Raw genomic sequence first — 16614 nt, 5'->3', positions numbered from 1 at the left:
CCCTTCTCGCTTCTCTTCCCTTCTACTTAGCCTAGACATTCCAGGTGATGGAAAACCTTGAGCTTTTCTCTCACCTGATTACTTGCAGCCCTCCAGGGCACTATTCTAGAAAGCCCTTGAACCTAGACTCACGGGACTGTGGACATACTTGGCTTCTGCACTTGGTCTGCTGAGTCCTCACGGAAGGAGAGTCACGGAACCACATGGATTCCACTCTCCAGCCTCAGCACCCCTGCTTCTGCTCCATCAGCAATCTTTCCTTTCCTCTGTTCCTCTCTGTCTGCTCAATAGTCTTTCTCAGATCACGTTCTGTTGACCTCCTCTATCAGAATCTCTTGGAATGCTTGTGAAAAGAGACTCCTGAGTCCCACCCCAGATCTTTGGATCAGAATCTCTGGGGAGGGGTCTAGAAATTTTCATTTTCAACAAGTCCCCACCAGGTAACTTTTTTCCCCCTCAATTCTATATTGGTTCTCAAGTATTTTTCCTTCTGGGAGTTTCTAGTACACTAACCCCAGCAGTTAAAATATGAGTTCAGTACCAGTTGGGAAACACCATTTCCAAGCTCCCTGAGTGCCCCCTACCCTCGGAAGATGCATGGCTCTCCCTGTAGCCTGGCATCAAAGAGTTAACCACTCCTGTTCTGACTTGCTGGAGGCCCTTACCACACTAGTTAAGTGTTTTAAGTACATCTTTACTCTCCCTCCTTCCTTGACATTGCCCTTCCCCAACTATCATCTCCTTTCTCTTCTTTTTTTTTAAATATAATTTTGTTTAAAATGTATCAGTCAAAAAAAAAAGAGAGACAAGGACCAAAAAACCCTCCAAAAAAGAAAACAAAATACGTATCAGAACAGACAACAGAAAGCACTCAGCTAATTCAGGAGAAAGGGGTTTTAACATAGGGAATTACCAAAAGGGTTGGAGAGCAGACTCAAGGAGCTAAGACAGTTCCCAGCACTCTGGTCGTGATCCAGAGATCGGGGAGTCCTGCTGTCACCACCAATGCTTGATTCAAGAACATAATGCTGCATACAGGAACATTACTGATTTGAGAGCACTCTCCAGGAATACAGAATTTAACACCTTGCCAAGGACTCCAGGAGATGGTGCAAACTCCCTTCTAGGGTGGCTCCTAGAAGCCTGGAAAAAAGTGATGGCCTACACTAAGTGAGGTTGCAGTGTTGGGATTGCCATGACAGAGGATGGAAGAAGGGATTCAAAGGCCCAGAGAAGTCAGCAAACTAGAGTGGATATACTGTGAAAGGCCAAAAAAGTCACCCCATGGTTATGTTCCATGGGAAGGCTCGAAGGATACACTATTTACCAACTATACACAGGATTCACTGGTGGGAGGGGTGTCAGCAACACCAAGAAGTCTCATGATGGCTCTCCTCTGTAGGCCAGGACTGATGGTAGGAGATGCTGCCAGAGAACCAGGCACTGGTAGCAAAGTCCTAGACCATGAAACAACAGAGAACAGGTGGCAGTGATTAACCTTCAGCAGCCAGGTGGACACAATTATCATAATGAGTAGCAAGTGCAGAGGGGAGTAGAGTTGCTAATCTGCAGAGCTGTGGATGATTAATTGAAGGTAGCAGTCCTAGGGACAAAACAGATGAGCAGAGACAAGGGTACTACTCAATGTGGACCATGAAAAGAAATCAAGGATGGATGGTATTTTAATTTCTTAGGGCTGCTATAACAAAGTACCACAACCTGGTGGCTTCAAACAACAGAAATTTATTTTCTTAAAGTTCCAGAGGCTAGAAGTCTGAAATCAGGGTGTTGGCAAGGTTGGTTCTTTCTTCAGGCTCTGAGGGAGGATCTGTTCCATGCCTTTCTCCTAGCTCCCGGTGACTGCCAGGAGTCCTTGGTTTGTTAATACATCACTCCAACATTTACCTCTGTTGTTACATGGCATCCTCCTCTCTGTGTGTCTGAGTCCAAATTTCCCTCCTCTTATAAGGACAGCCATCATTGGATTAGGGTCCACTTGGTATAGTATGATCTCATCTTAACTTGATTACCTCTATGAAGAACCTATTTCCAAATAAGGTCACTTTCCGTGGTCCCAGGTGGGCATGAATTTGGGGGCACACTATTCAATCCGGTAAAGATGGTCAGAAGGCTGATGGAAGTTTTCCTAACAAAAAGGCATAATCCCTTTCCCATTTTTAAGACCCGAGAAAGTTTTGGGGTCTGGAATGTATTGGCTGAAGGAGAGGTTCAGTTCCCTGGTGGGAGGATCCTGTAACCCTGCAGCACGTGGGCGTAATAATGATCTTCCTAGTCCTTCCTTAAAGGGATATACCACCATTTACCTGGGTAACTGAGCACTGAGGACCCAAATATTTCAAGAATTATTGGACAAATGATCCCAGTTGGCATTAACACCTGGAGACCCAAGCATCCTCATGGGCCTCCTGTTAGAGTGTGGGTATAGTGGAGCCAGGTAATAAATTAAGGGAGCCCTTGCCACAGTGGGTAGCCCTTGCCTCCTGTTAGAGTGTGGGTATAGTGGAGCCAGGTAATAAATTAAGGGAGCCCTTGCCACAGTGGGTAGGTTAGGTCTGGTTCATAGTGGGTAAACTACATCTGCAGATCCATCTGGTGGTCATCTTCCTGGTCCCTGAATGTATAATTGGAAAAGATATACTTGGTACTACCCCTGTATAGGATCTTTAGCTAACTGAGCCTCCAAATGATACATTTGGAGACCAATAAGCCATTTGGTAGAAGTTTAACTACATTGGATCCCTTCTACACAGAAGAGAATAGTGACTCATTCAGACAGGAACAGACACATGTTCTGGGAATGGATCTACTTTTCCTGCCTACAGGACCTCTTTTAGCACCACTATTTAAGGGCTTGTAAAGAGTTTGATCCATTGGTGTGGGATCCTACATACTATGACATCAAATGAGGGGACCCACTTTCCAGGAAGGAGGTGTGGGAGAGGGTCCGTGACTATGGAATTCACTGGTCATATTATACATTGCACCACCCCAAAGCCAGTGGCCTGACAAAGCATTGGGGTAGACTGCTGAAGTCACCACTTAAGTGTCAGCTTGGAGGTAGTTTAGAAGGTGGATGCCATCCTCTAGGACACAGTGTACACCTAGAATCAAAGAACTTTATATGTGGCTGTGTTCTCAATAGGAAGAATACACTGGTCTGAGAACTACAGGACGGCAGCAGATCCCACTTTCTGTAATTTTCAATGACCTACTTAGGGAATCTCATCTTCACAAATCTGGGCTCTGCAGGCTCAGAGATTTTTTGATTCCCAAAGGGGAACACTTCCACCAGGGGATCTAGGAAGAGTGCCATTGAACTACCAGGCTTCTATCTGGGCCCTTTGGGCTTCTGATGTTCAGGAACAAGCAAGCCAGAAGAGGAGTTACCATTCTGGCAGGGGTCACTGACCCTAAGCACGAGGTGGTGGTAGGCTGCAGTTACACAGGGGGCAGGAAGTAATGTGTTGCCCTCCAGGTGATCCATTTGCGTGCCTCTTGGTATTCCCTTTATCAGTTTTGATAGTAATTAGACAAGTACAGCAACTTTGGCCTGAGAAGGGCATAGTGACCATTGCTCAGATGCTCAGGTATGAGATTCTAGGTCACATCATCAGATAAGCCACGGAGACTAGCACAGGAGGTAGCTGAGGGTGAGGTGAATCTAGAATAAGTAGTAAAGGAAGGAAATGATGAGGATCAGTTGTGGGCCCAAGACCAGCTGCAAGAGTGGGGCTGCAGTTCACCCTACTCATTTTCCTTCTAGATTTTGCTCAGAAGAGAGGTCCACCAGAATCTTAAAAATTATTATTTTTTCTTTTAATTATATCAGGATGATAAATGGATTTTTAACTTATGGCCTATTAATAACTCAATATATTAAGTTTTAAGTTCTATTTTTCTTCCTTGCAACTGACTACCCTATCACCTCAATCCATCAGATTCCTCTTGACACTGGTAATATCTGCAACAGGCATCAGGGAGTGGTGGTGGGGTAAGTCTGGTGTTTTCTTCCCCAGAGGGATTTGTTTTTGAGTATCAGCCCTTGCAGACATATCTGTTGCCAACTGGGTCAAGGGAAAGAGAGTAATCCCCTCTCCCAGTTTTTGGAGGGTATCCTGACTTTTTGGTATTGTGAACCCAGGGTGCATTAAGGCTGGCAGTTAGGAGGCTGTGTGGTTGTGACTGTCCCTGAGGCTGCCTGGCAAAGCCTAAGTATAGCATTGGAAATATACATATGGACCTTTTACTAGAGTTAGGAAGGAAATTAGCTATATCTCTGGGATATCATCCACCACAAAAGCAGGGCTGGAAGCCAGAAGATTCCAGTGGACCAGCCAATTGCCCAGCCACAGCAAGGATCAGGAATTACTCTCCAGGGACCAGTGCAGGGGCAGACCTCAGTGGCTGTCTAGGGACAACATCAGATCTTCCAGCTCTCTCCACCACTACCCTCACTGCCATCACCTGTTGTCCAAAGGACAGACTGACTGGAGATGGTGTAGCACTGTACTGAAACTGGGATTTTTGGCTGGAAAATCACTGTATTGCACCAACTGTATCTGAAATTAGCAGGGTTAAATTTTCCACCATTAGCAGAAATAGAGACTTGGAGTCCAGATTATACAGGTATGAAATAAAGAATGTTTCACACCCTCCTCAATTATACCAACTTATATCGCTTTGTAATGTTTGCTTATTAAATACAATTTACAAAATTCAGATTGGTCCCTCATGGTCCCATTAACCAAAAGTAACTACATTGATAACAGTAACATTAAAATGTAATATATTTCCCCAAAACAATCTTGAGAAAACAAAACAAAACGGAGGCTTCACACGTCCTAATTATAAAACATATTAAAAAGCTACAGTAATGGGCTTCCCTGGTGGCGCAGTGGTTGAGAGTCCGCCTGCCGATGCAGGAGACACGGGTTCATGCCCCAGTCCGGGAAGATCCCACATGCCGCGGAGCGGCTAGGCCCGTGAGCCATGGCCACTGAGCCTGCGCGTCCGGAGCCTGTGCTCCACAACGGGAGAGGCCACAACAGTGAGAGGCCCGCGTACCGCAAAAAACAAACAAACAAACAAACAAAAAAAGTTACAGTAATCAAAACAGCATGGTGCTGGCATAAAGACAGACATAGACTAATGGAATGGAATAGGGAACCCAGAAATAAACCCTCACATAAGTGGTCAAATGATCTTCAAATAATTGTGTGTCAAGTGTACACAATGGGGAATGGATAATCTCTTCAACGAATGGTGCTGGGGAAACTGGATAGCCACATGCAAAGGAATGAAGTTGAACCCTTATCTTACACCATATACAAAAACTAACACAAAATGGATTAAAGACCTAAATGTAAGACCTGAAACTTATAACACTCCTAGAAGAAAACACAGAGAAAAAGCTTCATGACATTGGTCTTGGCAATGATTTCTTGGATATGACAACAAAAGCACAGGCAACAAAAGCAACAATAGAAAAATGGGACTACATCAAACTTTAAAACGTCTATGTAGCACAGTAAACAATCAGAGTGAAAAGGCAACCATCAGGATGGGAGAAAATAGTCACAAACCATGTATTTGATCAGGGGTTAATATCCAGATATATAAAGAACTCCTACAACTCAACAACAAAAAAACCAAATAATCCAATTAAAAATGAGCAAAGGTTTGTGACCACCTAGACGGGTGGGAGAGGGAGGATGGGAGGAAGACGCAAGAGGGAGGGGATATGGGGATATATTTATATATATGTATAGCTGGTTCGCTTTGTTATACAGCAGAAACTAACGCAACAATGTAAAGCAATTATACTCCAATAAAAATGTTAAAAAAATAGTAAAAAAATAAAAGGTGAATTTACTAGTAAAAAGAAAGAAAAAAAATGAGCAAAGGACTTGAGTAGACATTTCTCCAAAGAGGATATACAGATGGTCAACAAGCATATGAAAAGATGCTTAACATCACTAATCATCAGGGAAATGCAAATCAAAACTATAATAAAATATCACCTCATACCCATTAAGATAGCCACTATTAAAAAAAACAGAAAATAACTTGTGTTATTAAGGATGTGGAGAAATTGGCACTTTTGTGCACTGCTGGTGGAAATGTAAATTGGTATAGCCACTATGGAAAACAGTAAGGCGTTTCCTCAAAAAATTAAAAATAGAATTACCATACGATCCAGCAATCCTACTTCTGGGTATACACCAAAAGGAATTGAAAACAGGATTTGGAAGAGATATGTGCACACCCATGTTCATTGCAGAATTATTCATAATTAGCCAAAAGGTGGAAGCAACCTAAATGTCCATTGACAGATGAGTGGATAAAGAAAATGTGATATGTGTATACACACACACACACACACACACATGCACGCACAATGAAATATTATTTAGCCTTAAAAAAGAAGGAAATCATGTCATATACTACAACCTGGATGAACTTTGAGGACATTTTGTTAAGTGAAATAAACCAGTCACAAAAGGACAAATATTGTATAATTCTACTTGTATGGGGTATCTAAATTAGTCAAACTCTAAGAAACAGAAAGTGGAATGGTGGTTGCCAGGGGTTGGGGGGAGTTGTTCCATGGGTATAGAGTTTCAGTTTTGCAAGTTAAAAAATTTCTGGAGATCTGTTCCACAACAATGTGCATTTAGTTAGCACTCTGAACACTTAAAAATGGTTAAGATAGTAAATTTTATATTTTGTGTTTTTTACCACAATAAAAAGTAATGTATTTCCTTTTAGTCTTTTTCTTAATCATAGAGTCTTTCTTTTAATAACCATCAATTATATATATTTACTTGGACTTGTGGCTCTGTTTGCAAATCCTGCCTGAAGAAATGAAGTAGTTTTGATCCTCAACTTGTTATTCCTAAAAATGAGGTTCTTGTGATCCTCATTAAATTGTGTGGTGGCCAAACCCCCCAAAACAAACGATCCATTTAAGAGCTACTAAGTAATGGTCTGCAGCGTCTTTCTAAATAACAACAGTAATAATTAACAAAAGTATTAGTAGCAGCCAATGTTGATTAAGCATTAACTAGTGTCAACAACTGTCCTGAGAGCATGATATATATAATCTTATTTAATCCCCTTAACAACTCTAGGAAATAGACCCTTGTTATTCTAAATTTTACTCCTGATAAAATTGAAACTCAGAGAGGTTACCTAACTTACACAAGGCTGCAGAGTTGTAACTTGCAGAGCCTAGATTCATACCTGGTTTTAAAATAAGAGACGATCTAGGGAGAAAGTATTATTCAATACTTTGCCTGAACAGCTTAATGGGAATAATCAAAAGAAGAAATGTTTAAGAAGATGTGGAGTGTTGCTAATTTCATCAACAGATTTGAGAGACCTGGGTATTTGCCTCTTTTTTTCATAATATTTAGCTCAGAAAGTGGTTATCATTTCATTTTCCTCATACAGACCTCAATGGTAGTTTGGGAAAATAGCTCTAGACTTTAGGAGACATGTGTAAGTGACTGTTTCATCTATATGGTAAGCTTTCAGTCAAGCTGCTCTTCACTGTTAACTTAACAAAGGAAAGGGTCAAACTTGAGCTTAGAAACCATTTCCCATGACTTTGTGTCATCTGGGTATTGCAGAGATCTGGTGGGAGGGATGTGCTCAGGAAAAAAGTGCCTTCAATTTGGCACTATTGATAGAACAAAATCTGAGGATCTTTGGATATGTTGTGCCTTGTCAAGAGACTGTAGCAGCCTTTCCCTGCCCCTGGTAGACCTGGCAAACCAAATGGCAGCTATAATTTTTAAAACCTCTCCTTGGTCCCTCTCTACATCAGCAGTATTAGACCCTCCTCTGGCTGCCCCCCAGCTTGGGGAGGGACCGTGGAGGCAGCAAGTCCATGGAAAAGGAGGCAGGTAAAAGGGAAACCCAAGGAGAGAAGAGAAGCCATTGTTTCTGGACTTGGCCACCCCACTCAGGAGTATGGAAGCTACTCGATCTGGATGAATAAGGACTTTTAGAGCTCACAGTAAGTGGACTGTGAATCTTTATTCCTTTCCTGTAATAACATGAGTTGCCTTAATAGGTCATAAAACAGATCAATCAGTTTAGTCTGGTATCTCAGTCTGGCACTGTGTGACGCCATAGAGGAGAAAATCACCTCTCCTCTCCCAAACGCCAGCATTTCCATGAAAAGAAAAATTGCATGAATACCAGCCCTTCCCATGAGGCTGGAATGCCCCCCAACCAGGAAGGTTAATCATTATCTAATCTAAAATTTAGAGAGTGAAAATATTTCATGATTTTATCATGTTTCACCCATTCTAAACCCTTTCTGGAAAATACTGGGTTTGGGAGTGACATCAAAAGGACTTGAGCTTTTATGCCCTATTACCATGTAGCACAAGTGAAGTGTGAGGGCAGGATTAATAAGAAATGGATTTATACACTTGGGGTGGGGTTCATCTTTTCTGGAGCCATGTGATAAATGCTACCCCTGGTTTTTTTTTTTTTTTTTTGCGGTACTCGGGCCTCTCACTGCTGTGGCCTCTCCCGTTGTGGAGCACAGGCTCCGGACGCGCAGGCTCAGCGGCCATGGCTCATGGGCCCAGCCGCTCCGCGGCATGTGGGATCTTCCCGGACCGGGGCACGAACCCGTGTCCCCCGCATCGGCAAGCGGACCCTCAACCACTGCGCCACCAGGGAAGCCCCAACCCTTGGTTGTTTTTATGATGGCGCTTCTCTTTGACTCAGCCTTACTTTGTGCCAATAAGAAGCCTGGAAATATAATTAACGTCTTTGTGTTTTAGACATTTCATTTCAAAATGACTGGGTATACCAACAGCTATGGCACTGAAATCATTAAAATCATGCAAATGCTTAAAGTGGATAGGCCTGGGAGATTATAGTTTCATTAGAGAAAAGGCTATAAAGTTAGACCTAGGTAATTACCTTTCCCATTAATGCTAGAAAATTCTGTGCTCCACTGAGAAGTGATCGTGGTGAATCGTGCCTTCTGTGCTTTTACATTCAAACTGCAGGGGCCTTTATTTCATCAGCACAAACTGCAAGGAAACAGCGGCAGCTTTCCAGGTGTACTTTGCAAATTGGGGTTTAAATGTGGAACACATCAAATTAAAATTCAATATTAATTATTTTGTCTTGCTAGGAGTCTGAGTGGTTTAAAGCAGCAAGGGTAATTGTCTAATTCATTGTGTGTGTCTACAGCGAACTTAATCATTATGTCAGCTTCCTAATAAAAGGTTATTATAGAAACAAAGATCCCAATTTTACATATGGTAGGCAAGGGAGGATTCGAAGAGCCGGTCTCTAAGGTAGACTTGAGTATCTTGACAAATGATGCCCATGCTGTGATCAGATACTTAACAAGAAATCTCGTTATTAACTGGGCCTGTACAGATAATTAGCACTTGAGCTTCAAATTTTAAATCTGGCTTGAGATGTATAATTTATCAAAAGCCTTAGCTTGCTGTCAAAGTCTGATAATAAGGTAGTGTTATTGATGAATTGAGATTAAGAGCAGATTGAAGAGAAAATTAGGCCACTGGTTAGCCTGAAAGGTCTGATTTCAATATTTACAGTACTAATTTGGTATTATTTTGGTAAATGGATGTGGTCCCCAAGTGCTGCCTGGTATAAAAGAGTAAACTATGCATCATTATTCTAACAGAAAAAGTATTGTTTACTGTGTACTGGATTTTGCAGCACTAGCAGTCTGGTTAATAGGCTGCTTTATAAGATAAGCGTACCTGCTTTTTATTGTATGCATTTATTATAACCCATTCAGCACCTAGGGCTTTTAGTGAAAATTAGAAAATGTAGCTTCTTTACATTAAAAATGATATTACATTAAACTAATTGCTACAGAGCCTGTCTTCCTGATTTAACTCACTTCTGTTTATTTCTCAGCATTGTCTTCTAAACATTCTTGTCACTGGAATGTAGATAACTACCATTTTATACATTCAAACTACATAAAATGAGCAATCTTTTTTTTTAATGATCTCTGGTAGCACTTTATTGCAAGTGATCTTGGGGGTGGGAGAAGGAATGAGATGTACAATAAACCATCTATCTTCAGTGTCTCTTGTCTTTGAAGCATATTCTGAGTACACTTATTGACCCTTAGCAAGTTAAATCTGACCCTTAGCAAGTTAAATCTTTTTGATGCATGTAATAAAATGTTGTTTGGGGCAACAGCTGATTTCCAAAATTATATTAGGCATAACAGAAGGCAGTAACAAATTGTCTCCCTATTTTTCCTTGCTTGAGCTCACAGATGGGATTGCAAAGTGTTGGAGTATTTTATTGTATATCATATCAGGTATAACTAGACAGTGCCCTGCACCATAATATATCTATGTGTAGCTCATAGCAATATCTGCCCGTGAAATAATAAAGCACAGGACTGCTGGTTTCCGGAAAATTGCTCGAAAATCCCTTGTAATATGCTATTGGCAGCAGCCCCTCTTCTCCAGTCTCCAGCTGTCCAGCGGGGTGTGCCAAGTCACAGCAGGACCTGAGGACTATTTGCATTGAATGGTGGCACGGAGCTTTATGGTGATTTTCCTTGTGTATTGTGCACTTGCAGACAAGCAGGCTTTCCAAGACTCAGCAGGAGCGTTCCGCTGTTTATGCTGAGGTGGTTAGCTAGTTGGCAAATTGCTATTATTCAGAAATGTGTGGCAGAGGAAAATGTATTGCATTACATTTTCTATCAATATTGTCTCAATGCTGACCAATAACAGGCCTCCATTCAAGCTGACCCTTCTTTTTGACTTTTATCTTAGCTGTGATTAGATTGAGTGGAATTTAGTGGGGGTGTTTTCTTGGGAGGAGGAAAGAGCGTTTTATTTTTGCTCCATCCCAGCTGCAGCTCCCCAACCTACCCCCGCCTGGACTCAGCCATGACTCCCCCACCTGCCTGACTCCCGACTCCTGCAATAACATTAGTTTAGCATTCTGCTTTTAGAGGAAAAAGATTTGGTGTTTCAGCTGTTCCACTATATGTTGACTACTGACTAATGGATATTTATTCCACTTTATTGCTTTCTATAGGCAAAACTCAAACAAAAGGAATTGGATTCTGGTAATAGCAATGAACAGCATTGGCATTTTTTGACAGCAGTAAGCATAATAATAACCCCACTCATAGAGACAGGACTTACAGCTTTTCAAAGCACTTTTACCTGCATCATCCCCCTTGATCCTCACGTATGACACAGGCAGGGTAGGGATTTTAATGCCCATTTAACAGATGAGGAAAATCAAAACAAGGAAAGTTTATAGAATTAGCTTATGGCAGATATGGGAACGCTTTGTTCTTTGAACTTTCTGACTTTTGCCCTCTGTTCTTTCCTCGGAATAAAGTAGTTCTAGTCTTTATAGTATTTCTTTTTGTCATTAAAGGTTGCAGAAATAATGCCTGTACAGGGCATTCTTCTTGCATTTCGGAGTTTGAGAAAACAGTTGTCAAGAGCCAAGAGAGTGGGTAAAAATGTGTTACTACAGGTCTCTTCTTTGTGGGGTCATTATCTAGCTCCAAGTGTGCATTCTGGAATTGTACTTTGTGCGGCATTGCCTAATAGCCCACGAAGGTACCACAGCGAAGCCTCACATACTCTGTATCTAAAAATCAACGTTCGAGAGGTACAAACGTCCAGTTATAAAATTAATAAGTCATGAGGATGTAATGTACAGCATGGAGAATACAGTTACTAATATTGTATTAACTGTGTGTGGTGACAGTAGCTAAACTTCTTGTGGTGATCACTTCCCAATGTATACAAATGTCAAGTCACTATGTTGTACACATTAAAACAAATAATATTGTATGTCAAATAAACTTGAATAAGAGTCATACATCTAAAAATACCATTTATTAATTCCAGATAGTTCAGGTAGCGCATGAATTTTCAGAAAATCACCTTTAAAAACATTCAGGAAAGGTGGTGACAGGCAATGGTGCTGGGATTAGAACTCAGGGTTTCCCTTCTCTGATGTCTACATCACTAGGCCTGTAGTTTTCTGGCCTTTCAAAAATTCCAACATCCCACCTCCATCCCAGTCACACAATGCTGGTTCTATTAGGCCGCATTCACCTGGGAACTTTGGAGGCAGGGAGATGAGTGTGTTTCCTGAAGGAGAGCTCCTTTCTCAAACACCCGCTCTCAGCCTCTAGCCTGCGGGACTGAGTCTGAGCTTGTCAATAAACTGTGAGGAGCTGTTTAGCGGCAGCTGCATGTAGCAGAGTTAAAATATTTTCTTCCCTTTCAAATAAGATTAGGAACTCATCACGAATAAATTGCATGTGCATGTGGGACAGGTTGGTACACGTGGCAAAGAAGTAAATGATCATCAATGATCACAGTGTGAGAACAGGAATTTGTATTTTATATGAAACTCACAGGTACCAGTTTTTTATGCTCTACACCCAGGCTCTCTCCTATGCTTGTAGCTTCAGCTGAAGGCAAGGAAATGATTGTGTTCTGAAGAGAAGGCTGTGTGTGTGTGTGTGTGTGTGTGTGTGTGTGTGTGTGTGTGTGTGTGTGTGTGTGTGTGTGTGTGTGTGTGTGTGTGTGTGTGTGTGTGTGTGTGTGTGTGTGTGTTGGGCAGGGGGAGAAGAAGAGGAGGGGAAAGGAGGGAGAAATTTAGTTTACAAAGAAAAATCACGGAGAAGTAACAAGTATGAAAATGTTAACAAAACCAATAACAGAGGTGAATCAAGAACTGCATGTGTCTGTAAATTTTTTTGAAGTTTTATTCCCTGTAGCAGTATTTTTGTTTAAAAAGATGTATTATGTTAATATGCCAGTTAAGGGATATGGATATTTCAAGTCTCAGCACAAAGACATTTTTCATCTGGTAAGTGATGGGTTTTGCTTTTTTAGAGCAGTGTGGATAGGGTACAAGTTTTTAATGTTTTTAAAGCAGATATTTGAAATAAATAGCTATCATATCCATATCGCCATTATTCTTTTTAAAATTTATCTTAAATGTAGATGTAAAAAATAAAGAGGAAAAACACCAGACAACATTTATGAACTAACATTCTCAGACAATCCCCCATCCCAAATGAATGAAGATTTATGGTGCATTTGGCATCATAGAAACTCTAGTTGTTTCGCATTTTAAGCTAATTTCAATATACACACTGAAGAATTAGTCTAGATGTTTGAGAGGTAATCATTTTTTCATTATAAATTAATTTGTCCTTTATGATTTGAAATAAAAATTTTACTTTAAGCATTCAGAGGTTCTAAACTAGTACCTTTTTAATTTTAATTAAGCAATGTACCTTTTAAGGGCTCTGCAAAAACCTAGTTATTTCTTAAATTCTTATCTCAGCAATATTTAAAGGCAATACAATGTTGTTTTTAAAGTTGGGCATATGCAGTGTATAAGTTACTATCTAACTCTCAAAGAGATTGGGACTTTGCGGATGCTTTGCCATATTTGATCAATATGTACCTGTATAACAGCAATGCTGCATTTATCCCTGTTGTCTGTTATCTACTGAAAATGAATTGCCTGAAAATTGCAGGAGGTCACATACTGTTTTTCTTCTCATTTGTACTGCCTTCTTATTTCGTGATGTGTTCATACAAACACAAAGTTCAGTAAACACACACACATTTGTTTTCACAAACGGATTAATCAGTATGCAAAAATTGTCCATGGCATTGCTTTCAGTTCTACTGGAACCCAAAGGAGCTGGATAGAAGCCGGCTCTGTTTCTGTTGGTTGGGGCATTGGGGAGGCAGTCACTGCCTGAGTTTCACCAATAGGGGTCTCCAGTGTACCACAGAACTGTTTACAACCACTCCATTATGATTATTTACAGTATGCTGTACATGCAGACACAGGCACAGGGGCAGAACAGACTTATATGGGCTGGGGCTGATACTGGACTTATTCAAGGAGTGAAAGGGTGACGTCACAAGTTATAAGTAATGAGGAGAAGCAAAGACATGTCTAGGTTTGGTGTGAGAACACCTTTAACCTAACAGTGCAGACATAATCTGACTGTTCCTCAAATGGAGGAAAGAATATCCAGGCAGTTACAGTGGTGTTTCCAAATATTTAAATATGTGTCTTTGTTTATATGAAACATCCAAAAGAGTGAGTGAATTCCTCTTTTCTCACTTGAACATTTTGGGAATGAATCTCAGGGCTGAATAAATCTCAACCCTGAAATTGGTTCATAATAATGTTTTATAAAGTTATTTCTATTAATGCGATTGTAGGTGTTTAAATTTGTCTTTCCCTCCCTTTATTATAGATAATTAGGGTAAGAAAATCCAGAAAGGTCAATTACAATTTACCATCATTGAATGTAAAATTTAGGTCATGTTTAGAAATAGCAATATAGCTTCATGATATATAAAGCATGTCATAACATGTTTTCTTTTTATGAATCATGGAATTCCTTCGTGCCATCCATTCTGTGAAAAATTAGTTTTTAAAAACTATTTATGCTAAGTGAAATAAGCCAGACACAGGGGGACAAGTATCACTTTTATGAGGAATCTAAAATAATGAAACTCATAGAAGCAGAAAGTAGAATGGGTGTTTCCAAGGGCCGGGGTGGGGATATATGGGGAGATATTAGACAAGGAGTACAAAGTTCTGTTTATACAAGATGAAGAAGTCCTAGAAATTTACTGTACAGCATAGTGGCTATAGTTAATGTACTGTATACTGAACACTTCGCTAAGAGTGTAAATCTTATGTTAATGCTTCTCATTTTTAAACATAAATATAATAAGGTGGGAAGAAACTTCTACAGGTGTGGATATGTTTATGGCATAGATTGTGGTGATGGTTTCACTAGTGTAGACTTAGTTCCAAACTCAAAGTTTTATACATTAATTATGCACAAATTTTATAGGTCAAAAATTAATTAAAATTCAGTCTTTTAATTCAAGAAATTGAAATTTAAGGGTATATTTTGAAGACTACCATAATGACAGAGATTTTTAAAATAGCCAACTACCTACTGGCTGAATATGTGTTGTTGAATATGTGAAAACACACAAATACATTAAAAAAAACAAAAACCCCTTACTAACAAATTATTTCTGCAGTTTCGGGTTTAGATCTATTTGTGTAGAAGGCAACAGGTATTAAAAATGCCTTCCTCATCATTCATTTATTCATTCAACAAATGTTTATTTAGGTTTTGCTTTGTGAAATCACTCAGTGTCTAAAGGAAAGTATCTCTCTTTAGGGAGTGCAGTCTAGTAAATGATAAATAAAAAAGAAATCCTAATAGAAAAACAGACTGAGGAAGGAGCTAGCATTAAGGCAAAAGTAAGGTAGTGGGAAAGAGGATTAAACAATTAATTCTGAGGGAGGGGGTTGTACATGGTCAAAAATGTGTTGGGCCTTTGAGATGAGCTGTGGATGAAGTTTAGGATTGTGATGGCCAGTGTTGGGGAGAAGATAATTTCATGTGCAAAGACTTGGAGGCTAATCATGGAATGACAAATTAGTATAGAAATGGAGTAAACTGTAAGAGATGTGTTGGCTTATTCTTTCAGAGAAGGGAAGATAGGTGAAGTTATAAAGGGTAAAGATAGCCTTGGTGAAGGCGAATTGAATTTACAGTTCAAGGTTGTGAAAGGGTGGAAAGAAACCCAGGTAAATATAGAATATTAATTTCCAGGAATCAGAGTCAGGAAGGTTAGGGGATTGTCAAAAATGACCCCATGGGAAAGAAGCACATAGCTGTGTAAAGGCTGATTCAATAAAACCCCATGTGACAGCACCACTGTGGTCTATTTCACTTTTTCACATTTAGCTATAGCCAACCTGCTCCTTTTCAGGTTTGGAAACAGGACACTGATTGTAATTCATTTATGTCACCCTAAGTAGCTGGATGAATTAGGAGTTAGTCACTTTAGTCTTCCCCAGATTAATTTCCTAAAATTAATAAACTGTAATTTCTATTAATTAAACTTAATTTCAATTAATAGATTAATTTCTATAAAATAAGACATTGTATTAGCTTACAGCTGAGGTCCCTACCAGCTCTTAAGGATCTTGTGGATCAAAGTAAGACTAAAGACCCAGTTAGGCATATCCCACGAGACAAAGGAGTTCAGAAGAGCTGAATATTTTAAAGTAAATACCTCTAAGGACACAGAAAACTCTATTTCATTGCTAATGTGAGAAAGATAAATGCTACCAAGGAACACCTTGATTAAATGAAGACCAAAGAGCTCAAGTTCAGAAAACAGTACTGCAAGATCTGAAAATACGACTAAGATATTAGAGATGAATATTACAGAAGATTCTAAGCTCCCGGGAATAAATGCAGCAAAACCATACTTGGGCGAAACTGATTTCATATGTAACTTCCTTTCAGTGATTCTTCTTTTAATTCAGTTAAAATTAAGTTGCTAATAACACAGGGAAACAAATGATAGAGAGATTAATTCTAACTTCAGGAACCACAGAAGGCTTCCCAGAAGAGATGACACTTGGGCTCAATTACTAACAGTGACTTGTGATTTTATAGGTGGAGAGTGGACAGAAGGGCACCTTGAGTTAAAGGACCAGTATGATCAGAAGACAATC

General features: G+C 40.0%; 1 long non-coding RNA gene across 1 annotated transcript in view; it reads left to right on the top strand.

Moving 5' to 3' along the window:
• LOC141279076 (uncharacterized) overlaps positions 1-16614 on the top strand; it is a 27507-nt gene extending 10893 nt beyond the window's left edge. The window contains exon 3 of the long non-coding RNA XR_012332828.1: positions 16556-16614. This is a non-coding gene — a long non-coding RNA (uncharacterized lncRNA). The remainder of the gene's footprint in view (positions 1-16555) is intronic.

Source organism: Tursiops truncatus, chromosome 7 (genome assembly GCF_011762595.2).
Source record: "Tursiops truncatus isolate mTurTru1 chromosome 7, mTurTru1.mat.Y, whole genome shotgun sequence".
In the NCBI taxonomy this organism is placed as follows: domain Eukaryota; kingdom Metazoa; phylum Chordata; class Mammalia; order Artiodactyla; family Delphinidae; genus Tursiops; species Tursiops truncatus.
This window is presented reverse-complemented; position numbering and strand designations above follow the sequence as displayed.